Source organism: Schistocerca serialis, chromosome 3 (genome assembly GCF_023864345.2).
Source record: "Schistocerca serialis cubense isolate TAMUIC-IGC-003099 chromosome 3, iqSchSeri2.2, whole genome shotgun sequence".
In the NCBI taxonomy this organism is placed as follows: domain Eukaryota; kingdom Metazoa; phylum Arthropoda; class Insecta; order Orthoptera; family Acrididae; genus Schistocerca; species Schistocerca serialis.
This window is the reverse complement of record NC_064640.1, coordinates 956,747,547-956,774,590: the sequence shown is the minus strand read 5'-3', so window position 1 is coordinate 956,774,590 and position 27,044 is coordinate 956,747,547.

The window sequence follows — 27,044 nt, the reverse complement described above, 5'->3', positions numbered from 1 at the left end:
GAGCTGCAAAATTATGTCAATATCCATAACATCACTTTGTAACAAAGTTCTTAAAGATATTTTCAAGTCAAATATAATAAATTTCTTGGAACAATGGAAAGTCTACGATGGGATAATGACAATATTATGAAAAGGCTGAGTTGCAGATAGGCACATGGTTAATAACAACTAACATCTACACTACAAGAAACAGATTTTTTGTTGTGCCTATCTGCAACTCCATATGTCCACTATATGGTAACAAGTGTCCTTTTAATAATATTAACACAAATCAATTAGAGATGGAAAATGTTCTGTCCACAAATCAGTATGGCATTATAAAGCTTCGCTCATGTGAAAGTATGCTTCTCCCCTTTTCTCAAGATATCCTGTGAACAGTGGATGAAGGGGTAACAGACTGACTTTGTATTCCTAGTTTTCTGAAAAGCATTTGACACTGTGCTCCTTTCTTTAACAGTCTGCAGTTGGCCATATAGAGCAGGTTTTCATACATGTGAGTGGCTCAAAGACTTCCTAAATAACAGAACCCAGTTAATTGTCACCAATGATGAGTGTTCATTAGAGACAATTTTATAGCCAAGTGTGGCGCAGAGAAGTGGTGCTCACCATATCCAAAATGTCATTTGTGATGTGACCTGTTATGGATTGGCAAGACAGCCAATCCACTATGACAGGAAGCCGAAAGGCACGCGTTTAAGCTCATGCAGGCTGGCGTGAGGTCTGGAACAGGACAAGGAATTTATAGTAGCAAAGAATGTACGTAACTACTGGAATACTAAACTTTAATTCGTAATTGGTGAACATGGCTCCTGACAGTACATGTTTTACAGCATCAATAGTAACTGGTAATGGCGCCTTGCTAGGTCGTAGCAAATGACGTAGCTGAAGGCTATGCTAACTATCGTCTCGGCAAATGAGAGCGTAATTTGTCAGTGAACCATCGCTAGCAAAGTCAGCTGTCTAACTGGGGCGAGTGCTAGGAAGTCTCTCTAGACCTGCCGTGTGGCGGCACTCGGTCTGCAATCACTGATAGTGGTGACACACGGGTCTGACGTATACTAACGGACTGCGGCCGATTTAAAGGCTACCACCTAGCAAGTGTGGTGTCTGGCGGTGACACCACATGACCATTATTATTCTATAAACATAATCTGATGCTCTTAACTGATTATGCTGTTTGTATGGGAAAGTGTCATCACCGAGTGACTGTAGGAGAATATAATACACGAATTGGACATAATTTCTAGCTGGTGTGATTAATGTCAGCTGGCTATAAAGTAACAAAAATATAAGTTAATGCAGATGAGTAAGAAAAACTACCTCATAACATTCAAATACAATATTAGCGTGCTGTTCGACACAGTCAAGTTGATTAAATATTTAGTGTGTCATGTTGCAAAGTACTGGTTTTATGTTTGGGATTTGCAGGAGGTCAGATTACACACCACACACCACACACACACCACGCACACCATAGCAGAGATGCTTTGGGAACTAAAATGGGGATCCCTGGAGAGAAAGGACATACTTTCCAAGGAAGAGTACTGAGAAAATTTAGGGAATCAGAATCTCTCTGCAGCCAGCTTCAAATGCTATGCCACCAATGTACATTATGCATTAGGACCATGAAGATACTAGAAATAAGGGCTTATATACAGGTATCCAGGTGGTCATATTTTTCTTCACAATTTGTGAGTGGAACAGAGAAGGAAATGACTGGTAGTGGTACAGGGTACCCTCTGCCACACACCATATGGTGGCTTGCATAGTACATATGTAAATATAGATGTAGAATAAATACTCATTAAAAAAACTGTGCAGGGAAGTTGCTTTGTCTACTCAAGTAAGAGAGCTGACTAGGAAATCCTGGGAGATTAATATGAACTGCCAATTGAGCACCCCCTTGTAATGGGGTAAATTGTGCAGATATTTACAGAGTCATCCATTATGGCAGCTTAGTGTTTTTCCAGGGAAGGCAATGTTCTACAGGGCTGGAGCAGAAATTCATTTTTAGAGTATATCCATGTGTGTTCTTATGTTAGTGTTAATAGGAACTGATATCTGCCTTTCCATGTAGTATTAACACATTTTTGAGCAATAAACATTCCCTAGACAGGTTTGTGCACTGTGATGCTAAAGATTCATAAGGTGCACTGGTAGAGTCAGTGTAACTTCGTGAAACGCCTCATAGTTGAAACTTCCTGGCAGATAAAAACTGTGTTCCCGATCGAGACTCGAACTCGGGACCTTTGCCTTTCGCGGGCACGTGCTCTACCAACTGAGCTACCGAAGCACGACTCACACCCGGTACTCACAGCCTTACTTCTGCCAGTACCTCGTCTCCTATCTTCCAAACTTTACAGAAGCTCTCCTGCGAACCTTGCAGAACTAGCACTCCTGAAAGAAAGGATATTTCATACCAGCGCACACTCCGCTGCAGAGTGAAAATCTCATTCCGCCTCATAGTTGATTCCCACACTATGTACCTCTCTCTCTCTCTCTCTCTCTCTCTCTCTCTCTCTCTCTCTCTCTCTCTCTCTCTCTCACACACACACACACACACACACACACACACACACACACACACTTTATGCCATAATATGGTTGTACTGCACTCAGCCATTTATGAACATTTGATATTTGTTTTAACCTGAATAATTTAAATTTAAACAAATTTGACACCATTAAGGCAATATTTTCACCTTTCTGCTATTTTCTCATCCCCTGTCATGTGAAAACCAGGAAATTTTGTTCAAGGAGACATTGTCACTACCAGCAGCAGTTTGATCACTGTACAACAACTTGCAACTACACTTTTTTTGCCCCAGTTGATCTTCACATTTCCTTGATGAGTGAAGTACAGAGCTACTCCATAGGCCAGACTTCCTCTCAGATCAAGAAGCTTGTAACCCACTCTTGCATATCCTCTGAAAGTTAAAACTTTAAAGACACAGTACCATATGTCGGATCGGCAAATGCTGAGGTTACGAAATAGGCACTTCTATGAATTTTGTTTTTCAAAGATACTGTATGCAGTAAAAGTACTGGAAGTAATCATAACAGCATGATATCTTCAAAGTTACACCTCTCAGAAAATGTGCTATTGTGATACGGGCCTAAGAGATTTGAGTAACTTGCACTGAAGATAGTCACACAGTGACCAAAATCGATCTGTGAAATAAAGCCTTTAAATATTTACAACAGACGCTTCCATTTATCCAAAATATATTGACTATATTTCCATTGGGTACATTGTGCACAATGAGACTATTAGAGTAGCACACAACCACGTAGACATCCAGGTGAAAGTTTGCTGTGTTGTTTTCGAATTTTGAAGTTAATACTCAAGTCAGTTTTTCTCAAGTCAAAATAAAAATATTTCAGCCACAGTGATGCTTAAAAGTGGGATAAGAATCCCACAGCAGCATGCATTACTCACAAAACTACCTGTAGGGAAAAAAAATTATATTCGAAGTTGATTTCTGATACCCAATTAAAATGCTCAGTTGACAGTTGAGTTGTGGATATATACACAGAAATTTGTAGATATATATTTTTGAATGATACATGTAAGGTGACTCACAGGTAGTTTATGGGTATTCTCCAAGGGTTTGCGGCTAGTAAGAGTGGTTAGCACCTACAGAGTACCCCAACTGTTCACAACAAATTCTCCGTTAGAGAGAGAACAAACAGGTTTTTGACATGAAACACTCTCTCTCTCTCTCTCTCTCTCTCTCTCTCTCTCTCTCTCTCTCTCTCTCTCTCTCTCTCTCTCCCTCTCTCTCTCCCCCCCCCCCTCCCACCCCCCCTCCCCTCCCTATTAGTACGATTTGCATGATCCTTATGAAAGTTGAAGCTTTCCTGTTTGCAGGGGTATCAATCAACAGTTGTGGCCTCTCCATAACCACATGAAGAAGAGAATCTGTCAATATGTGAGCCAGGGAGTGGACTGAAGCTTTAAACCTTGGAAGTGTGTGTCTGATCCTGAACCAAAAGGAAACACAACATCCACATCTAGGTTTTGGAAAAAAAAGGCCACAAACCATCACTTACCTGTGTCTCAGGCTGCTAATGGTATTAGGTAGCTTTGGGCTCGCAGATAACCATACAGTCAGTCATTCCACATGATTAGCATCTGCTGTTGCCAAAGCCATTAGAATGCTGTTCAGCCTACCTGATTATAAGATGAAAGGATTAAGCTTTCTTCACCTTCTTCCCTTCCATTCTGTGTATCCTCCATTTTCTATTTCCACTGGGTATTCTTTTCCTGTTCTTTCTTTCTTTCTTTCTTTCTTTCTTAATTGGTAGTTAAATGATTGACTTGTATTACATCACATAATACATTGTAACTTTTTGCATTGAGTTAATAAAGAATGATGATAGATAACTTCTATGCTGCCCCACTGCATATCATTAAGCAAGGTTATGATGACTTTTCGCTGTTATCTGCAGAGAACAGCTAATATTAACTGAGTATTACCTGGCACATTATGATAGAGGTGAAAATGATTAATAATGACATAATATTCAACTCGAGTAGATATAGTTCTAACAATTAACAGCATACAAGGTGCATCCAGAAAGTACGTTCAGATTATGTCCAGACATGGCACAAATAATCTGATAGGAATGCACATGCACAGGAGTGGAGGAGGTATGGGGGAATAATACAGTGCATTTTCAGTCTTCTGACAGCAGTGGTTACTGCACAGCCCTAGGATAAAACAGCTGCTCGATATTGCCTCGAGCCAGCTGTGGTGTTTGCCTGAAACTACTTCGGAGTGTGCAAAAATTGGGTAACTGTACAGAGATCTATCACAGACTGTGCTACATGTATGGTCATTATGAGCAGCAGTACGGTCTGACGGTGGTGTGGGCATTTCACTGGAGGATGAACTAATATTCATGGTGGAGACCATAGTGGTTGGCCAGCCACAGTCACACTGGCACTGGTGGAAATAGTGTGACAAGAAATTTTGCAGATCTTGTGCTTCACAGTTTCAGGACTGTCAGACAATCGCAAGACGTTTGGGAAATTGAGCCATTGCGAGACAATTTAACCAGCTTTTGTAAAGAGAGTGCAAGATGGCTGCCAAGACAACACAGTGGTATGCAGAAAGAGGTGAAAAATTTCTAGACCGTATTGTCACTGGGAATGAAACTTGACTCGGATGGCACACAACAAACAATACAACAATCCACACATTGTGCTTAAAATTGACAGCTTAGTAGTTCACATATGAAACACAGTCCCAGTCAAAAACAGATGTTCACAGCCTTCTGGGATTGACGTGGTGTCCTCCTGTAAGAGTTTTCACCATGAGGTGAGACTGTAAATGCTAACTTGTATTGTGAAATGTACAAAAATCTGAGAAAGGTGATCCAGAGTGGAACACATGGGTTGTTGATGAGAGGCATTACACTTGTGCATGAAAATTGTTTTGTGTCCTAAAACAAACAAAAGAACAGACTAACATCACATGCACCCATGTTATAGCCTTAGTCAATTTAAGGTGTTTAGTTATGTGATCTAAGTCAAGCCCAGTCGATGGAAGGAAAGTGCGCTAATAATGAGGACTGCCTAGTGGAGAGAAGTCTGGAATATATGCAGCACAAACAGCAGATGTCTCCAAAAATATTAAATGTCCTTATCTGTAATGTTATGATGGATAAAAAGTAAAACACTGTCGACAGACCATGCACTGTTTGCTAAAATGGCAGGTAACTCTGAAGACAAATGTACTTTTAATGGAAGCGTTTAAAAAAAAGGGCATTCGGCCAGGAAATGGAGAACCATCAAAGGTTGACCATGAGCACAATGACTTAACAAAAGGCAACGACTGTAGGGTCGTTCCGCGTTGAGTGGTCTAGAGCTCCCTGCTCGACCATCTTGGATTTTGCTGAAATTTTGTACATTGAGTACCACATGTCTCCGACTTCAGTTAAATTTTTGATTATACAGTGGAATACTTGTCGAGATATACTGTATGTGGTCAGGATACAGGGTTAAACAAACAGCTGTGACACTGAGATTTCACAAACATTGAGACCTGATCTCTCTCTGCATTTTTGTTTAAAAATAAAATAAAATAAATTTGGAACTTGATTGCAGAAAGTTGTAATAATAATTATTATTTCAAACAATTAGCTTGTACCACTAATGTTCACCATAAGTAGATAAGTTGTATCAGTCATCGTAAAAAAATTTGCACTCTAACAAGTTAAATGTTCATAGTTGCATGTAACTAATTAAATAATTAAGTAATAGATGTCGACCTATAAATTCTAAAAGAACAACTTGCTGAGAAACTACGCATAAAATTTGATATTGCTAGATCTTTCTATTACTTCACACAGTTAGTGTAAGGTTCACAATTTTTCAAAAAGTCTAAAAATTGGTTATAGAATGTTTCTAGAAGATACCTGGTGCAAAATAGGAGTGAAAATACCGCTCTCATTGGATAGAGAATGTTTTGAACCTCCTATAAAAGTTTGATTGACAAACACTGGCATATAGTGCCCTGTCCGCCCTGATAGCTGAATTAGCAGTGTGACGGACTGCCGTCCTAAGGGGTATGGGTTCGATTCCCGGCTGGGTCAGGGATTTTCTCCCCTCAGGGACTGGGTGTTGTATTGTGTTCATCATTTCATCCCCATCCAGCACGCAGGCCGCCCAGTGTGGCATCAAATGGAAATGAGCATTTGGCGTCATTGGCCAGGAGGCTCCTTACGGGGCAGGTCTGGCCGTCTTGGGGCAGGTCTTGTTACATTTCCATGTAGTGCCGTAAGGAAAGATTTAAAATAAAAGCTGTTATACAGTAATGCTCCTTTCTTAATCTTCTAATTCTGTCTGAAGCAAAAAGACTTCTTTTAATGCTTTTTTATTTAGAAATTATGCGCCAGCGCAATAGAATACTGATAGTGATATTTTCGCAAGCAGTTCAAGAACTTGCTCTCAATAGGTCCAAGATGTGAAGACTAAGGAAGAAACAGAACCATTTGTATGAATTTCTAGCAGGGCAGTTTGTCTATGGTAAAGCTAAAGTCATTGTCGATACTCCATGAGTAAAGATGATCAAGGCATTGCTGAAGATGATACTTAAGGGGAAAAGTTCATGTAGAATTGCAATAGATAACAAAGTTGTCAATGAAGAGAGTACAAGAGATGCCTGGCAGGAATGGGCTGTAATGGGGTTACTGGCTACAGCAAAGGGGACGACACTTGTGTGAATGGGTTGCCTCAAGGCACCATCATATCATACATTCCGTCACCTTGCAAACATAGTGATGGAAATAGAGCATTAGCTGGAAGGGAGGTGTTTTTCCTTACCAGGCTTGTGTACAGGTATGAGTGACTTCATGTCAACATCTGGAAAACATGCCACCTGCTCAAATGTGATTGTACATTTGAAGGAGAAAGTGCTTGCCCTGGAGGGAAAGATGCTGCAACATCTGAATGTGAACATTGTCCAGCCCTGGGGCAGAAGATCTGGATGGAATGAGAGCATGGTCTAGCTCCCTCAGAATCATGAATGCTGCAATGCCGCCTTTATTATGAGAAGAGAAGGGTAGTACCCTAGCCTCCTCCACTCGTTTGTGAGGGTGGAAGGTTTTATGCTAGTGAGTGGAGCTTAAATAGTGGTCCATGCTGTTGTCTGGAGATAGGTGCGGGATCCACAATGACATCACCTGCTACAATCTGGCTGTAAATCAGAGAATTGACCTCAGTCCCGGAGAGACAACAGAAGTTCTTACGCACAATGTAACAGGGAGTGTAACTGTTCAAAAAAGTTATCTGAATTTCATTTACTAATTCTTTGATCTCCTGAAGAATGTGATGACACTGTGCATGTAACTGTTTATAAAAAATACAGTTTGCCATCATAGAATTAATGTTAAACAGAGCATGTTGCCACAAGAGAACTGCATTGCAGCACACTTCGGTCCCCCAAGGGACCAAAACATGGCGTGGTAAAGATAAAGTGCCTCATAAACCTTACAATCACAGAATGTTCCATAGCTCATGCTTAATCTGGTCATTGAAGGCTTTATTCCTCCCTGGAAACCTTGAATGCTTTCTAAGGCTGACTGTAACTGGCAAAATGTTGCTCATTTAATTGGGTTTACACGCAGGTGTCACAGGAGACAGTAAATGTAGTGGAGTGACCATTTTCCATGCTCTATGTATGTCAGAGAGAATGGACAACTGGAGATGATGGGCAAGTTGGACAGAGCAGAATGAGAGGTCCAAATGGAATAGGTGAAAGTGTGAGCTGAAAGGAATGTGGGTGCTTCATTGTTACGGCAGATGAGGTTGAGTTGACAGAGAGGTGTGCTCTTGGCAGACCACCTCAAACAGGTTCTGGAGAGCCCGAAATGGGATGGTCTGCAATAAAATTACTGAGCAGCAGAAAGGAGGGCAAGGAAGTTGATTGATAAGCTGGAGGAAGTCTGACCTGGTGGCACCAAATGATGGAGCGATGTAGGCATTGCAAAGAGAAAATTTGAAAGTGAGGAAGGGTAATGCAGATGCAACAGACTGCAGCAGTGTGTTTAGTGAGACTGTTTGACTATGGAGGACATCCCAGATGAGCAGTGTGACTCCCCCATGAATGGAATGTCAGCCTAGGAGGAGGAGGAGGAGGAGGAGGAGGAGGAGTAGTAGTAGTAGTAGTAGTAGTAGTAGTAGTAGTAGTACTGCAATAGGGGGCAATTTTATAGTTGTAGAGCTTAATTTGAGGTTGCTCCCTGAAGGACATGGCCATGCAGACTTGTGTTTTACCATCTAGAACTTACAGTACCATTCTCGCTACACTTTACATGGTCTTCGGCTAACCAACAGCTCGCGAGCGATGAGTTACAGCACTTTTCCTTCACCCAGATCTCTTGCACGGTGTGCTCATAGAGGTACATGAGACATTCTCAGAATGAGACTGCATGATCACCATTTCAACAGATACAACAGGGAAAAATAAGCAGGCAATCACTCTTGATCATCCATAACAAGTAACACATATGATTGTTTTAACTCTGTTTCGACAGGACATGTTACCAGTGTCAGTTACAAACACATTGGGTTTGGAATGTGTGCCCGTGCTGCGATGACTTCATTGACTGCTTTTGATCTTTAAAAAAAGTATTGCTCTAACAAACGTGAAAAAAATCACCAAGGTTGCAGCAGCCTTTTTCATTAACTGATGGGATTTCTCCCTTGGTGTCTCACAGGGCATCACCACAGTCCAACTTGGCTAAGACCACTGAGCAGCCTAGTGGAAACAATAGCACAGGAACAAGTCAGTGATTGACAGGCCCTGATGTCAATAGGATAGCGCTTTAGGAGTGAAGCTGCAAGCAGTTGCTGGGTTTGAAAATCACAATTGTCCTCCAAAAGCACAGTGCCATTACACAAATAAGTGCAGGATTTCACAGGGTTTGCAGTTTCATCAACACATTGCTGCAGTTAATCCGTTTATTATTCAGAAGAGGACTGACCTCCTCCATTACATGATCCATTAGCAAATGAGGTGCATCGGGGAGATTCTTGGAATCTTTGTCTTGTAAAAATAAACATAATAAGGCTAGACTGAGATAGTGATCAGATAATTGTGTGCACCTTCTAATACTGTTCACAGTATATCCACCATTGGAGATGCTGTCAATCTTGAGGGATTTTCTCACAATGAGCTAATCATTTACTGCATTTGAAGATTTGTGATACCAATTTTAAGTAAATTGAACCAACCAGAAATACTGTGAAATGAAATGCTTCTGGATTAGTAAATGACTTTTTTAGCAAATTACATGCCTGATCCACCCAGCATGCAACCACATCTGTTTATCTGCCTTGTGTGCATTCATGTTGCCCTGAGTCACAATCTGGACATGCCATTCCTATGCTCTATGCACTCCCTCATATCTTCGGTATGGTGGTATAGTTAAGAGCAATGTCCTTTCCCATTTCATTGAGGAAATATTGACTTTCGGTTTTCCACATTCTATGTTTGCTAAGGCGTTGCACATGCATCTGTGTCACACTGGACCATGTCAAGACTTGAGTCTCCAAATATTTTATGGGAATATTGGCACATTTTTCCTTTGAAAGTTGTTATATGAAAATTGATCATAGGGATAAACAATGGAACACCCAGGTTGAAATATCAAGAACATAAGGAAGATATACACTGCAATTTAATGTGTCATCTTTATAGTAAGTAGCAGACATGTACAACAGAATCACACCTGCACATTAGCTTTCAGCTGAGGTCTGTTAGAAAAGGGCAGTGAAGGAGGCAAGGGGCATGGGGGCAAGTGGTGCATGGGTGAAGAGAGAGAAGAGCACTGTCTGGTCCCTGCACACTCCAGTAGTCACAGCATTGGGAGCTCAACTCGTGGGGCAGAGATGAAGGGAGCAGAAATGAGAGGAGCATGGAAGTGGAAAGATGGGCAGGTGCGCTGGCAGAGGCCAGCACACAGAGGGTGGGATACAAGAACAGAAAGGAAATAGTATGATAGAGGGTTTGGAAACTGTTGGGTGGAAGGTTTGAGTAGAGTAGCTGTATATCAGTTGCAAGGTGACTATAGTATGGTTTCACCATTATGTCTCCATTTTGACAGTTTACCCACCCTCAGCCCAGAGGCATCTCTCCACTAGTGATTACTTATAAATACCAAAAGGGCATCAGATGTTGTGGGCACAATACAGAATACAAACAGTTTGTTGAAATGCTAATAGTTACAGGTGCCCCCTGGTGGCACCAGCCAGACTTCTGAGCCAGACTTCTGAGCAGCACAGGCATCAGGAAACTGATGGCACTACTATTGAGGAAGCATGTTCCATCTGCAAGTCACTTCATAATGGTCATACTTCTAGCTGCTGGATACTTAAGGTGAAGTGCAACCTCCTGTTGCAGCATTCAATTGTTTACTCAGTTCCAGGCCAGGATCTGGATATGCCTCACTGCCATCAATCTCAGCTACCTGAGACCAGCCTGAATGCTCCATTGTACGCTGTGTGATTTACTGTGAAGTAGTGTAGTGTGGTGATGGTGCAGTCACACAGTGTGCTCCCACACACCCTTCCCTCACCCAGCCCTATGGATACCTCACCTAATGGTGACTCATGAATTCTGACAGTAACCTCATCCTATTATGCCAATAGACTTTGGATAGCCAGTAAAAGATCGTCCACAATCACTTGAGAGTAAAAGAAATAAACAAAACTTCATTGTGAAATTGAACTATGAACAAAGTGTTCTTAAATTCAACCTGGATATTGTCACTCACTACCACATCTGTCACCCACAACTGGTCTTAAAATTTTTTTTGTGAAAAGCTTATTACATTGGCTAATCATTAAGATTATATTTCACTCAAAAGTTACTTGCAGGTTTATTTAGGAACTATTACGTACAAATTTAGCTACATTACACACAATTAAATGGCATTATCTGCTATGATATTATGACATATGGTCAGTTATATACCATTGCATCTGTACAGTGAATTCAACACATTCTGCACCCTCCAGGGGATCCACAACTCTTTTGTGGATACGTGCGTAGCGAGCACGGGGCCCCGAGCTAATGTGGCCTTCTTTCCTTTCCGGGCTGCATACCTTCCCTTTCCGCATCCTTCCCCATCCCCTGTCTTCGCCCCCCCCCCCCCCCCCCCCCCTCACCTCTGGCTCTTTCCTTCACTTTCTCCCCTCTGGGAGTATGGTTTGTGCCTACGTCCAGAGACGGACGCTTGTAAATGTACCGCATTCTTCGCCTTCCTTGCTTGTATGTCTTCTTCCTTCCTTTGTCCTTCTCTTTTCCTTACCTCTTCTCTTTACCCTTTTCTCCGCTGCGGCGTTTGAGACCCCCTCTTCTTTCCTTTCCCTTTCTCTTTCTTCCTCTCTGTGCGTGTCTGAAGGCCGACCCACGCACTTCCATGCGTAGCCGGTGACGGGGTAATGCGTAATTCCCCGCCCCGGGTAGACAGGTAGGACACATACGTACCCCCTGGTAACGGCCAGGCCCAGGGAGGGGTGATTACCTGAGCTGATACCTTCCGAAAGTGCCGATTGTTCCCTCCGTCCGTTTGTCGGGAGGTGTGACCTGAGGTGTGAACAATAACCGAAGGCGGGAGTGCCCTCAGAGAGGGCCCCCACAAGGGAGGAGCGCGCCATCGGAGACGCCGGTAATCATGGGGGATTCTTCCACAATGGTTTCCTCACCTTCCACTTTGTCTGCTCACAAACGTAAGTTCACTGAGTCTCAGCCACAGTCAGTTCTTCCATCGTTGCCACAGTTCCTTGTTGTTTCTCGGTCTGACGAAGGTCACGACTTCTCCGCGGTCAACCCTTTCATTATTCAGAAAGGTGTCGACGCAATTGCAGGTCCTGTAAAGTCTTGTTCCCCATTACGGAATGGCACCCTGTTGTTAGAAACAGTCAGTGCCCTCCAGGCACAAAAATTGCTGCGTACCTCACTACTACACACCTTCCCTGTCCGGGTGGAACTGCACCGTACTTTAAATTCCTCGCGGGGAGTCGTTTATACACGCTCCCTCGATGGCTTGTCTGACGAAGAAATTCAGCAATACCTGTCTGACCAGGGCGTAACAGCTGTTCGTAGGGTTATGAAGAGGGTTGACACAAACATCATTCCAACCCGCACTGTCTTCTTGACATTTGACAAAGTTCAACTGCCATCGAAAATCAAAGCAGGCTATGAGAATTTCCGTTCGCCCTTACGTCCCAAACCCTACGCGTTGCTATCGGTGTCAGTGGTTCAATCACACCAGCCAGTCCTGTTCCAATCCGGCCAAATGTGTTACGTGTGGCAAGGATGCCCATGAGGGTGCTTGTCCACCTCCATCCCCTCGCTGCATCAACTGTATGGGTGACCACGCTGCTTCCTCTCAAGATTGTCCCGTTTTCAAGGACGAAAAGCTCATCCAGGAGATCAGAGAAAAGGAAAAGGTGTCGACCTTTGCTGCTCGAAAATTATTCGCCAGTCGACAGCCCACTGTGCCTCAGAAAGGAAAATACAGCACTGTCCTTGCTTCTCCTCGGCCAACAAAGGAGGCGGCTACGCAGACTTGCGACCTCACCTTTAGTGCCACGAACGTCAGATCGGCCAGCGCAAAGATCGCCCGTTCAACCTCCCCGCTTTCGCCTGCCCACTCTATTGCTCACCCTTCGTCGGGTTCTGCTAAATCTTGAGCCCACAAGTCAGACACGAAGTCTTCGAAAACAGAGCATACTCGTGAAGAGTTTTTACGTACCGCAACTTCACAACCATCGGTTCCTCCTTCATCTAAACATCATACTTCCAAGAAGGCTACAAAGAAACCCAGTTCCTCTCCTTCTCCGCCAAGGCGTGTCCCATCTACAGCACCACCTGGCGGAAATCGCCCTCGGCCATCCTCTGTGTCGCCCAGGCGCACTGCTGGTGGCTGGTCAACCGGCCGATCGCTGGTGGCAGGAGCTGCTCCTGACCAACCTATGGATCAGGATCTTCTGCCTTCGGCTGAATGCCATTCCATGCTGTCGGTCGCAAGCTCTGAGCAGTTGTTGAGTTAACAGCGACCTTGGTCACAGTCCTCAATTTTCTGTTCACCCTATGTCCATTATCCACTGGAATATCCGCGGCATTCGAGCCAATCGGGATGAATTGTCGATCCTCTTACGATCCTACTCGCCGGTCATCTTCTGTCTTCAGGAAACAAAGCTGCGTCCCCATGACCGCTTTGTTCTCCCTCATTTTCAGTCCATCCGATATGACCTCCCCTCTGTTGAAGGCACTCCAGCCCATGGAGGACTCATGATTCTTCTCCATGAAACTCTCCATTATCACCCAATCCCCTTAAACAGTTCCTTCCAAGCTGTCGCCGTCCGTCTTTCTCTTTCTGGATACATGTTCTCTCTTTGTACTGTATACATTCCATCGTCCACACCAATGGCACGAGCTGATCTCCTTCATCTTTTTGGTCAGCTTCCACCCCCCTACTTGCTGGTTGGGGACTTCAATGCCCACCACCAGCTTTGGGGATCTCCACATCCTTGTCCACGTGGCTCCCTATTGCTAGACGTCTTCCACCAAGCAGATCTAGTTTGCCTCAACACTGGGGCCCCCACACTTTTGTCTGCCTCCACGACACATTTATCTCATTTGGACCTTGCGGTCGGTACTGTTCCGCTAGCTCGGCGCTTCGAATGGTTCGCCCTTGATGATGATACACACACTCGAGTGACCACTTTCCATGTGTCCTTAGACTGCAGCCTCAACTGCCATATATGCGCCCGCGATGCTGGAAGTTTGCCCAAGCCGATGGGACACTTTTTTCGTCTCTAGCGACATTCGATGACCGTCGCTTTCCCAGAGTCGACGATGAGGTCACACATATTACCGCTGTTATTCTTACAGCTGCGGAACATTCAATACCACGCACCTCCGAATTGCCCCGGCGCCCCCCAGTTCCTTCGTGGAACGAGGCATGCCATGACGCAATACGTGAGCGGCGACGTGCTCTTCGCATTTTCCGTCACCATCCTACTTTGGCCAACTGTATCCGCTATAAGCAGCTCCGTGCGCGATGCCGTCGCGTCATCCGCGATAGCAAGAAGGCAAGCTGGAAATTCTTTATTAGCTCATTTAACACCTTCACTCCCTCCTCGGAAGTTTGGAGTCGGCTTCGACGGTTCTCAGGCGCGCCTAGTTTCTCCCCGGTCTCTGGGCTCACTGTCCCGCATGATACCTTAGTGGACCCCGTCGCAATTTCTAACTCATTGGGTCAGCACTTTGCTGAGATTTCGAGCTCTTCCAATTACCCGCCAGCATTCCTCCTGAAGAAACGTGCAGCAGAAGTGCGACATCTTGCTTTCTCCTCTCAAAATCACGAAAGCTACAATACTGTTTTCTCCATGCGGGAACTCCAACATGCACTCTCTTCTTCTCGCTCCTCCGCCCCAGGACCGGATGGTATCCATGTCCAAATGTTGCTGCATTTATCCACCCATAGTCTGCATTTCCTCCTTCGCCTTTATAATCCAATTTGGACTGACAGTACTTTTCCCAGACAATGGCGGGAAGCTATCGTCGTTCCCGTTCCGAAACCTGGAAAGGACAAACATCTCCCCTGTAGCTATCGCCCCATTTCTCTCACGAATAGTGTCTGTAAGGTTTTAGAGCGTATGGTGAATTACCGTTTAGCTTGGTGGCTGGAATCCCGCAGTCTAACACCTGCCCAATGCGGATTCCGAAAGCATCGTTCTGCAGTTGACCATCTTGTTGCTCTCTCCACTTATATCATGAACAATTTTCTCCGGAAACGCCAAATGGTAGCAATATTTTTTGATCTGGAGAGAGCATACGATACCTGTTGGAGGACAGGCATCCTCCGCACACTGTTCTCTTGGGGCTTTCGAGGCCGGCTGCCCCTTTTTCTTCGCGAATTTATGGCAGAGCGCACATTTAGGGTGCGGGTGAACACTACTCTCTCCCATACTTTCTCCCAAGAAAACGTGTTACCCCAGGGCTGTGTGCTAAGTGTTGTACTGTTTGCTATTGCCATAAATCCAATTATGGATTGTCTCCTTCCTGATGTCTCGGGCTCCCTCTTTGTGGACGATTTTGCGATCTACTACAGCTCTCAACGGACAAGCCTTATTGAAAGACGTCTTCAAGGATGTCTCGATCGCCTCCACTCGTGGAGCATTGAAACCGGCTTCCGTTTCTCACCCAGTAAGACCGTTTGTGTTAATTTTTGGCGATGTAAGGAGTTTCTTTCGCCCTCCTTACATATAGGTCCTGTCAACCTTCCGTTTTCCGACGTCGCTAAATTCTTGGGTCTTATGTTTGACAGAAAACTGTGCTGGTCCTCCCACGTTTCCTATCTTTCGGCTCGCTGTCTGCGTTCCCTTAACACCCTCCGTGGCCTGAATGGTACCTCCTGGGGAGCAGACCGAGTGGTCCTTCTCCGCCTCTATCACGCCTTAGTGCGCTCGAAATTGGATTATGGAAGCATAGTCTACTCCTCTGCTCGGCCGTCTATTCTTCAGCGTCTCAACTCTATCCACCATCGTGGATTACGTTTAGTGTCTGGAGCTTTTTACACCAGCCCTGTGGAAAGCCTTTATGCTGAGACTGCTGAACCTCTGCTGTCCAATCGGCGGGCAGTCCTTCTGAGTCGTTATGCTAGCCATCTGTCTTCCATGCCTGCTAATCCAGCCCATGACCTTTTTTTCGACGCCTCCTTTGATGTAGGGTATGCAGGCCGCTCCTCCTCCCTACTACCCCCGGGAGTCCGCTTCCGTCAACTGCTCCATTCTCTTTCCTTCCGCTTTCCTAAAACCACCTTGACAACTTGGGGTACAGCACCGCCTTGGCTCCGTCCCCGGATCTGCTTGCTCCGTGACCTATGTCAATTTCCCAAGGATGGTACCCCTACACTTGTTTACCATCGGGCATTTGCTGCTCTATGTGCACAAATGACTGACGCCACATTTATTTACACCGACGGCTCGAAAACATCGTTAGGTGTAGGGAGTGCCTATATTGTTGGCGACACCCCAAATCACTTTCGGCTTCCCGACCAGTGTTCGGTTTATACTGCGGAGCTTTACGCTGTTCTCCAGGCTGTCCACTACGTCCGCCGCCATCAGCGGATACAGTACATAATCTGCTCAGATTCTCTCAGCTCTCTCCTCAGTCTCCAAGCTCTTTACCCTGTGCACCCTCTGGTCCACCAGATACAGGACTGTCTGCGCTTGCTCCACCTGGGAGGCGTCTCGGTGGCGTTCCTCTGGCTCCCGGGACACGCTGGTATCTGCGGGAATGAGGCGGCCGATATAGCGGCCAAGGCTGCAGTCTCTCTTCTTCGGCCAGCTATTCAGTCGCTTCCCTTCACCGATCTACGGAGCGGTTTATGTCGCCAAGGTGCTCATTTATGGCATGCGCATTGGTCAACACTTCCCCATAATAAATTGCGGGAAGTGAAAGCCCTTCCTTGCGCTTGGACCTCTTCCTCCCGAACGCGTCGTCGGGAGGAGGTAATTTTAGCTAGACTCCGGATAGTGCACTGTCTTTTTAGCCATCGCCATCTTTTAAGCGGCGATCCTCCCCCACTCTGTCCCCACTGCTCTCAGCTGTGGACGGTCATACACCTTTTAATTGAATGCCCCTATTTTAATCAGTTACGCTCCCGTCTACAGCTATCGCCTGATCTATCGTCGATTTTAGCAGATGACACGCGCTCAGCCGACCGCGTTCTCCAGTTTATTAGTGACAGTGAAATGACTTCAGTTATTTGAAGCTTTTTTTGGGGACAACCAACCCCTTTCTGTAGTGGATTTTTTAAGCATTCCTTCTGCTTTTAGTTTCTCAAATTTTATGACTTTGTTCCCATTGCTGCTGGTTTTAAATTTCGGTTTTTTCCTGTTTCCTAAGTCACGGGCTGGGCGCTAATGACCATAGAAGTTTAGCGCCCTAAAACCACAAACAAAAAAAAAAACAAAAAAAAAACACATTCTGCAAGAACACCATCCAGAACCAGCATGTAATGGTGAAAAGTTTTCATTGCAGTGATGTTTTTTTGTTCCTGATTAGATTTTTTAAACTGATTCTGCATTTTCTAATGTAGAGCTTAAGAGAAACAAGAACTAATAATGATAGTATTAATTGAGTACAAGCACGTGAGCTATGTATTTGTAAAATTGTGTGTCCACATATTTGTGGTCAGGGAGTGTGTTTGCTCACTTCTCCATTCCAAAAATAGTATCACGTGGCTGTTGATAAAGGAAGACTGTTCTTCAGTAATTGAAGGACTACACTCACTTCTAGCAGCAGAGTTAGCTTCTAAAATGGAGTGTGTCTCATATGTATGCACTATACTAATAGGCACCAATTTTACACACAAAGAAGGTAGATTTGAATAGTTCCAAGTGAAAGAGATCCAATCTCTACCTTAGCACTTGCATACCCACTGTCAGGTCTACTTGTTCTGTTCCAGTTATCAACAGATGAGAGTTCACCTTCGACAATATTTGAGATTTTACAATAACTGGCCATACTTGACTTCAAATACTGTAAATCGAAACTAATAATAAAAATACAGGTATTATTTTAAACAGACAAATGGGTACAGTGCAATTCTAGATCAACAGAATCTTCTCCTTGCTGTAAGAAGGTTTTAGAAAAGTCACAATATTCAGGAAAATGAGAAATTTTTTTTTCTCCTTTTTGTCCTGAACACCTGAAACTAATTATTCAAAAATTAATTTTGGTATCCAGATTATCTTTTAAATTAGTGCCATGTGTTCTCATCATGCAACCTCAGCATCCTGTGAAGCTCCTTTTGAAGACAGATTAAGATTGATGCTGTGTGGTCCAAAACACAATTGAGTTGATCAGTTATTTGTGATTTTTTTTAACACAGAAGCTAATTGCAAAATAGGCTGGAGGTAAGAAAATAAACAGCAAGCACTTCTAAATACACATCTGTATCTAAGGGGAAAAGTAAATTTAAAAAAAAATTATAAATGAAGAATGGTCATTGTCAGATGTAGTGTCCTTTAACTATACCCAATTCTTTAGAAATGGAGTTGTCCCTCTATTAATACAGGGAACCAATTCTGCAGGAGGATTTCATATTCCTGAAATAAATTGGTTCTATATAAGTTATACTATAATATTTCATAATTTTTGTAAATTTACCAAACTGTCACACATTAAGCTTCTCAAACAATGCAATGATTGCTTTGAATGTGAAATATGAAAAAATAAACAATGTTCATGCAGTACATCACAGATAAGTCTCACCCATGGAAAGACTAGAGAAACAAAATTAATAGAACTTCAATCACCACCATAAAATGTAAGGATCCTAACACACTTCCATTGGTGCAAGCCAGAACTTACTTCCTTATCTGCTGCCTTTTTTTGGAGTTGGGTGCTTATGATCTCACTTGTTTTTGTGCCCCATGTCATAACTTTTAAACACTAATACGTAAAAGAAGTTAAAAGCAACTATATGTTAAGCATGATGAATGGAAGGAAAGACCTAAAAACAAGGACTTACTTTCTGAGAAGGGTCCATAAAATACACTGTAGAGAAAGCAGAGGTCCCTAACCCAAATTTAAATATCCTTTGCAGTATTGCTGTGACTGATAGACAGACACTGCACAGGCTGTTGTTGATCATGTTTTACTGTCATCTGAGTTATTGGTCATTTTAGCAAACATACATGGGAATGTAAGCTGTTCAAAAATGGCATTGGGTCAAGAAATGGCGAACCATCAAAGGTTGACAATAAGCATGAAGTTGTGGCGGATCACTAATTACCAAATGGTGATGGCTAAAGAGACAGTGGCCAATATGTAGCCTAGAACAGTGGTTCCCAACAGGTGGTCCGCATAACCCCTGGGGTCCGTGAGCTATGCTACAGGGGTCCGCAAGATGCTATTAGAATAAAAAACTTAATACGAAATGTATTTAATATAACAGATTTTTGTTTTGGCTGCTTCCTGCATGAGCAGAGCTTTAGCAAACATTGACTTCTGCATCTAGCATTTTCCTAGAGCCAATCGACATCAGCACACTCCCGCACAAAACTGACAATTTGCCTCTATCTAATTCCAGTTGTCAGACTGTGTGTGCTGCCTCTTTGCAGCTAACAGCATACAGAAGAACTGTCAGTTTACACAGAAACTCGCATTTCAGATGACAATCGGCCATTGTTAATTTATTGCCAGTGCTTTCACAGATTGTGTTGTTTACATATTCAATATTCTGTATTAAAACAATGAGGGCTAAATTGAACAACTTTTAAGCTCAATATTTTTTCAGTAATGAATATATCAATGATTTTTCTAAGTACCAAAAATAGAATATAAAAGACTCTTAATTTGGCTTTTTTAGGTACTTGATAGTGCGATATGACAAGGTACCAATAATCTCGATGAGGTTCCTCGAGAAAATTTTGTTGGGAACCCCTGGGCTAGAATAATCTCTTCATGACAAGAGGGCCAAAATGAGGTCAAACGATGGGGAGCGATTTAATTTCCCAGAGCTTGTTCCCGTGAAACATAGACCAGAGGTGATGCCCATGTGACACCACCTGATAACAGACAGCAACGTGGAAATCATCCAAAGGAATGGCAGAGCTAGAAGGACTGCAGTCTCAGCAGCAGCAGCAGCAGCAGCAGCAGCAGCAGCATCAGCATCATTTCTCATCCAAATGTCATGACCAGGATCTCTCATGCAAATCAGTGCCTCCCTCAACAGAAAGCAAGTCTAAGCTTTCATGGAGTCAGTGCTGTACGTAGTCTGTCCATTAGTGCACTATGAGGCTCTGAACGGTACTGAGAGAATTGGAGCTTATGACACAATTAAAAAGCTTGTGTCACTGTATGAACTAAGTGGCCTAATAGAGGGCAAAGAGCCCTGCTGTAAAAATTGAACAGTCAGTGGCACTGACCATTTTCGGTCAGCTTCCAGTACAAATGCACACGACACCATTGCCATTCTTAGTGATAGCACCTTTATGTACACTGATGTCGCTAAGTTGCATGCAAAGATTGATAAACTTACAGCAGTAGATTGATTCCAGACTAGTGTCCGTGGTAAGAGAGTAAAGTCTGAGATAAATGTGGGCTACCACATGAAGCCAAGGTGGTGTGGGTTTCACACCCATCAGGAACATTGCAGGTAGCAAAAAGTTAAGCTGCCAGAACAGTAGCCAAAAGTCAACTCAAAGGGGTAACAGCAATGAAGGTTGCACACCATATTGGTGGTTGAAGGATCATCAAAAAAGATGACATAGGATGGGTGGCAGGGCATGACAGACAAATGGCATGTGTATCCCCTGAGGAGGATGATATGCCTGTATGACAGCTGTTGTTCACCAGCTTCTGCAAAGAGACACTCACCTGGGCTAGTGTAGAGGTCGCCATTGGCCAAATGTGTTTCAAAATGGCAGATCGTTGAATGATCATGTAAGATGGAGGGGTATGCAGATCAATAGATGGAACACTCAGAGTCCAGTTTCAGACAGACAACAGATCAGTATAAATGGAGGAGGGTGGTCAGATCTGCTCCCCAGCAAATACAGCTTAGGACATGTAGGACTCTGAGGAACCAGGTACAGCATGTGGCCAGGTAAGACGTGTGGGAGTACCAAGCATGAGTCCCAGGAATCTTGCAGTTTGAGTAAACTGAAGAGCTACAGCTCCAAGATGTAAAGATGGTGGAAGAAACCCATTGCCTCACCAGAAATTCATACAAATGTTTTTGTGAGTGGAAAAGCAGAAGCCATTGTCAATGCTCCAAGCCTGAAGACAACAGAGACATTGGTGAAGAAGCATCTGGAGGAGACAAATCCATGAGAGCTGCAACAGATCGTGAAGTTGTTGACAAAAAGTCAGAGATGCCTCGGGGAGTGGATGGGTGGTAACAGGCCACAGTGTAGGGTTAATGATAGCAAAGAGAATGACACTCAGGATGGAGCTTCAAAGCACCTCGTTACCCCAGATAAAGGTGTCCAACAAGGCTGAACCCACACGTACCTTGGAAACTTGGCCTTTCCAAAATTTCTGAAGGAAATGAGGCAGGCAGCATGGGAAGCACTGTATGTATAGAGAACAGAGGGTACCAGTCCAGCAGGTGTTATAGGCTTCCTCTGAGTTAGAAAAAATGACCGCAGCCTCACGTTTCCACAGAAAGCCATCCATGACATGGGATGACAAAGTGACAAGATGAACTGTAGGGCAGCGTGCATGAAATCCACAGTGTACAGTGGTTAGTAGATTGTGACACTCCAGGCACAATACCAACTGGTGATGAACTGTAGATTCCGTCACCTTGCGGACACAGGTAGAGAGAGTAATGTGGGCAGTAGCTTGAAGGAAGGTGTTTGGAGTGAAGCCATTGTTACACCTATACCTAAGCCCAGTAAGAACAGTGTCTGGGAAAAATATACACTCATATTGGACAGATGCATATGACGCAGATCATGCTTTCCTGTGAAGGAGAGATGCTGCAACATCTGAATGTTCATATTAAAAAAAATAATTTTAGGGCACAAAACAGCTGTGGTCATAAACGCCTGTTCACTGGCTGAGTGAAGGGTAAAAACAGGAATTTTAAATCGGCAGCAATGGCAGCGAAACTCGAGGGAATCTAAAAGCTTGAGGAAATCTTAGGAAGGTGCTATAGAAGGGGGTGGTTTTCCCTGAAATGAGCTTAACACACGCTCATCAAATGATGTTAGTGAGATGAAATCAGTGATTTTAAGTGTATCTTCTGTTTCAGCAGATATCAACTCAAGGACATCAGCCGACATCAGCCGACATCAGTCGACAGACTTCTAATGGATTAAAATAGGGGCACTGAAATAAGATGTCTCACTGGTCACAACTGAGAGCAGCGGTGACATAGTGGGGGAGGATCGCTACTTACGATGTTGATGGCTAAGAAGAGTGTCCAGTGCAGAGTCTAGTTAAAATTCCCTCCTCCTGATGACAAGGCCGGGAGGAAGAGGTTTTATGTCCCATAATTTATGTCATTGTGTTGCTCTTTTATGGCACACACATTGAAATCTACAGAGCGTTTTATTATCCTGAAGTGTAGACCAAAGGGAGACATGCGAACGGCGGGCCGAAGAAGAGACAGCAGCCTTTGCTGCTATGTCGGCTGCCTCATTTCCATATATACCAACATGCCATAGACATACCACCCAAATGGAACATGTGGAGTCGATCCTGAATATGGTGGACGAGAGGGTGCACAGGATAAAGGACTCAGCGTGAGAAGAGAGCTGAGCGAATCGGAGCATATAATACACTGTATCAACTGATGGCGACGGGTGTATTGGACAGCCTGCAAAACAGCGTAAAGCTCCGCAGTAAAAACTGAACACTGATTGGGAAGCCAAAATCTAATAGGGGTGTTGTCAATAATATACGCCCTCCTGACACTAAAGGTGGTCCTGGAACCATCAGTGTAAATAAATGTAGCATCCTCCATTTGTGTGCCCAGAGCAGCACATGGCTGATGATAAACTAAAGGGGGTGGTACTATCTGTGGGAAGCTGATGTAGGTCACTGAGAAGGCAGGTCTAGGGCTGAAGCCTGGGTGCCGTCGTACCCCCCCCCCCCCCCCCCCCCCCCCCTCTGCCCCCTTTATCAAGGAAGTTCTTCCAATTCCCTTGAAAAGTGAATGTAGCATTTGCCATTACTGCACTCCGTGAGATGAATGCTACTGCGACCTGTAGTAATAACCATGGTGTGGGGTCATGAGTCCTGTAGCCTTACGTGCTGAGGGGGAAATACTGACGTTGGGCGGGGGGGAGGCGGGCCGGACATGCCAGGAGTCCACCCAGCATTTCCATGGTTTCGTAAGTTCCAAAAGAAACATCGGCTGTTAGCACATAATGATTGAGCTAGTTGTGTGTGAGGGGTATCTGCAACTTACATAAAATTATCTGGAGGAGTCTAGTCTCTGAGTGATGTCACTGTAATTGTCTTGCAAGTTTGTAAGATGTTGTATCTGCCCATACTGATATTGATTTAGAGGAACTAATTATACTTGTTTTCAGATTATTATTCATTATCAATGATGTAAAAATGTAAGCCAAAGGGGTAGAAAAATAATGTAGTTATGTCCTATATTACACATAAATTTTCAGTACACAATGTAGTCTTACAGGATCAAATAACATTTCATTCAATAGCATTCCAAATTGATTTTATTTTATTGCTGCAGTTGTCAGAGAAGTTAGATAACTTAGGTAGGACACACAAAGTTAGCTCAGGTGAGAATCACTGACAGATGTAAAAATAGCTTCAGGTGTGTACCAGGAAAGCATGTTAACTACAGAGAAATGCATGATCTGAGGTTATTAACACCTGAAAGTTCATTAGAATGCAACATTAACAGCAAAGTTGTTAATTACAGTCTGAAAGAAGCTGCAGAAGTACTCAGTCATATCCTGGAATCTTTTCAAAATGGTGAAACCTTTGGAACATGGATTACAGCAGACATTAGACACAGAATATAAAAAAACAAATACAAAACCAGTGAAAATAACTACATGAGTACAGTACCTACGTCACTGCTCATAATTTACAAACTTAGACTATGCTGTATCACACTCAAAATTTCTGGTCCACAGATCTGTTAGGTTTTTTCTTTGTGGCTAAAAAACTCTTCCAAAATGTAAAATGACCTTTCTAGTAGAAATTGCTTTAGATGATACCTGAAAGAGAAAAACAAATAGTTAGCAAATTTGCTTTTAATATTTGGAGCGACAAAAAGCTTCTGTACCAGAGACCTGCATACTCTTCTGCTTGCCGGGGACCCTCCCCCCCCCCCTTTGCTTGCCGCCGAAGCCCCCCCCTCCCTCATTCCATATCCACAGTGTTCACTATTTCTTTTATAAAACTTAGTATTTTTACTGATAAGACATGAGAGAGAATATGGACTGGAAAGTAACAGTAAGAATGTTGTAGAAACCTTTTCTTGAAACTAAACTACATCTAGAGTCTACACCACTCATTATTTTTAAAACACATGTTTGGGCTATGAGTATTTTCTTTGCTGGTGTTTGGCTTCCCCAAAATATGATACCATATGTTACAAGAGAATGGAAATGCCCATAGTATGCTGCTTTCATTGTGCCCATATTTCTGCCCTTGGAGAGAAATGCAGATAAACGGGTATTCATTGGACAAATGCATTATACTAGAACCGACATGTGATTACATATTTATGCAATTTGGGTGCATAGATCCTGAGAAATCAGTAACCAGAACAACCACCTCTGACTCAATGCCCAGGCGTATCAAGGCCGTTATTACGGCCAAACAGAGCTTGGATGGTGTGTAATGCCCATGCAGTTTGAATGCAATAGCACAGTTCATCAAGAGTAGTGACTGGTCAATGGTGGCCGAGCAACAGGCTCGTCACAATACGCCAGACGTTTTCAATTGCTGAGAGATCTGGAGAATGTGCCGGCCAGAGCAGCAGTCAAACATTTTCTGTATCCAGAAAGGCTCTACAGGACCTGCAACATGTGGTCATGCATTATCCTGCTGAAATGTAAGGTTTCGCAGGGATCGAATGAAGGGTAGAGCCACAAGTCGTGACACATCTGAACAGTGGACGTTACATTTCAAAGTGCCGTCAGTGTGAACAAGAGGTGACCGAGTTGTGTAACCAATGGCACCCCATACCATCACCCCGGGTGATACGCCAGTATGGCGATGATGAATACATGCTTCCAATGTGCGTTCACCCCGATGTCAATAAACACGGATGCGACCACACCCAGGTTCGTCGCTGAGTACACCATCAGAGGCGCTCCTGTCTGTGATGCAGCGTCAAGGGTAACCGCAGCCATGGCCTCAGAGCTGATAATCCATGCTGCTGCAAACATCATCAAACCATTCGTGCAGATGGTTGTTGTCTTGCCAACTTTCTCATCTGTTGACTCAGCGATCCAGACGTGGCTGGACGATCCGTTACAGCCATGCGGATAAGATGCCTGTCATCTTGATTGCTAGTGATACGAGGCCATTGGGATCCAGCACGATGTTCTGTATTACCCTCCTGAACCCACCGATTCTATATTCTGCTAACAGTCATTGGATCACGAGCAGCAATGTCACGATACGATAAACCGCAATCACGATAGGCTACAATCCGACCTTTATCGAAGTCGGAAACGTGATAGTACACATTTCTCCTCCTTACACAAGGCATCACAACGACGTTTCACCAGGCAACGCTGGTTAACTGCTGTTTGTGTATGAGAAATCGATTGGAAATTTTCCCCATGTCAGCATGTTGTAGGTGTCGCCACTGGTGCCAGCCTTGTGTGAATGCTCTGAAAAGCTAATCATTTGCATATCACAGCATCTTCTTCCTGTTGGTTAAATTCCGTGTCTGTAGCACATCATCTTTGTGGTATAGCAATTTTTATGGCCAGTAGTGTATTATATGAGACCAGTTAAGTTTATAATCAATTACATCTAAAAACTTCGTTGTTTCAACTCTTTCTAGTGACTGTGTGCCACACTTCACAGTTAACTCGTCCTCAGTATTAGCAGTTGCAATGAACCAAATAGTCATCTTGTTAAAGTTCAACAAGAGTCCACTGATGCTAAGCCATTTCATTAAATCAATGAGAATATTCTTAACAGATCCTTGAAGACCATCACCTGTATGTCCAGCAGTCATAATGCTGGTGTCCTATGCAAAAATTGAAGAAGAAGAAAAAAAAAACATTCTAGCTTTTTACATTAAGGTAGGTCATTTATAAATATGAGGTACAGTACAGGACCAAGAACGAATCCTTGGGCACTCCACAGTTAATGGTTCTCCAATTAGATGAAACCAGGTCACTGTAGATCTCATCAGTACTATCTACTATTAATTTCAGCTTTCTATCTTCGAGGTATGATTCCAATCACTTATATGATATGCCACTTGTTTCTAATAGGTCTGCTTACTGTAGTAGGATTTGGTGATTCAGTGTCAAAGGCTTTTGGCAAGTCACAAAATAATCCTACTGTGTCCACCTGCTTAGCTGAGTGGTTATGTACTTGCCTCCCATGCAGCGGGCCTGGGTTAGATTCCCAGCCGGGTTGGAGATTTTCTCCGCTCCTGGACTGGATGTTACGATGAGGATGATGTGTTGTCCTTATCACCAGCACGCAAGTTGTCCAATGTGGCATCGACTGAAATAAGACTTCAACTTGGCAGCCGAACTCCCCCGTATGGGGTATCTGGGCCAACAATGCCTGATGCTCATTTCATTTCAATCCTGTTGTTACCATTCTGTCATTAATTGAATTCAGAACTTTATTTGTTAAAGCATAAATAGCTTGTTCAGTTGAAAGACCCTTTCAAAAACCAAACTGACTTTTGCTGAGAATGTTTTATTTATCTAGATGTTCCAAAATTCTCATATACATAAGCTTTTCCAGAAACTGGGAAAAGCAGTTAGGAGGGATGTTCGCCTGTAATTTCTGACTTTGGTTTTGTCACCTTTTGTGAAAAGG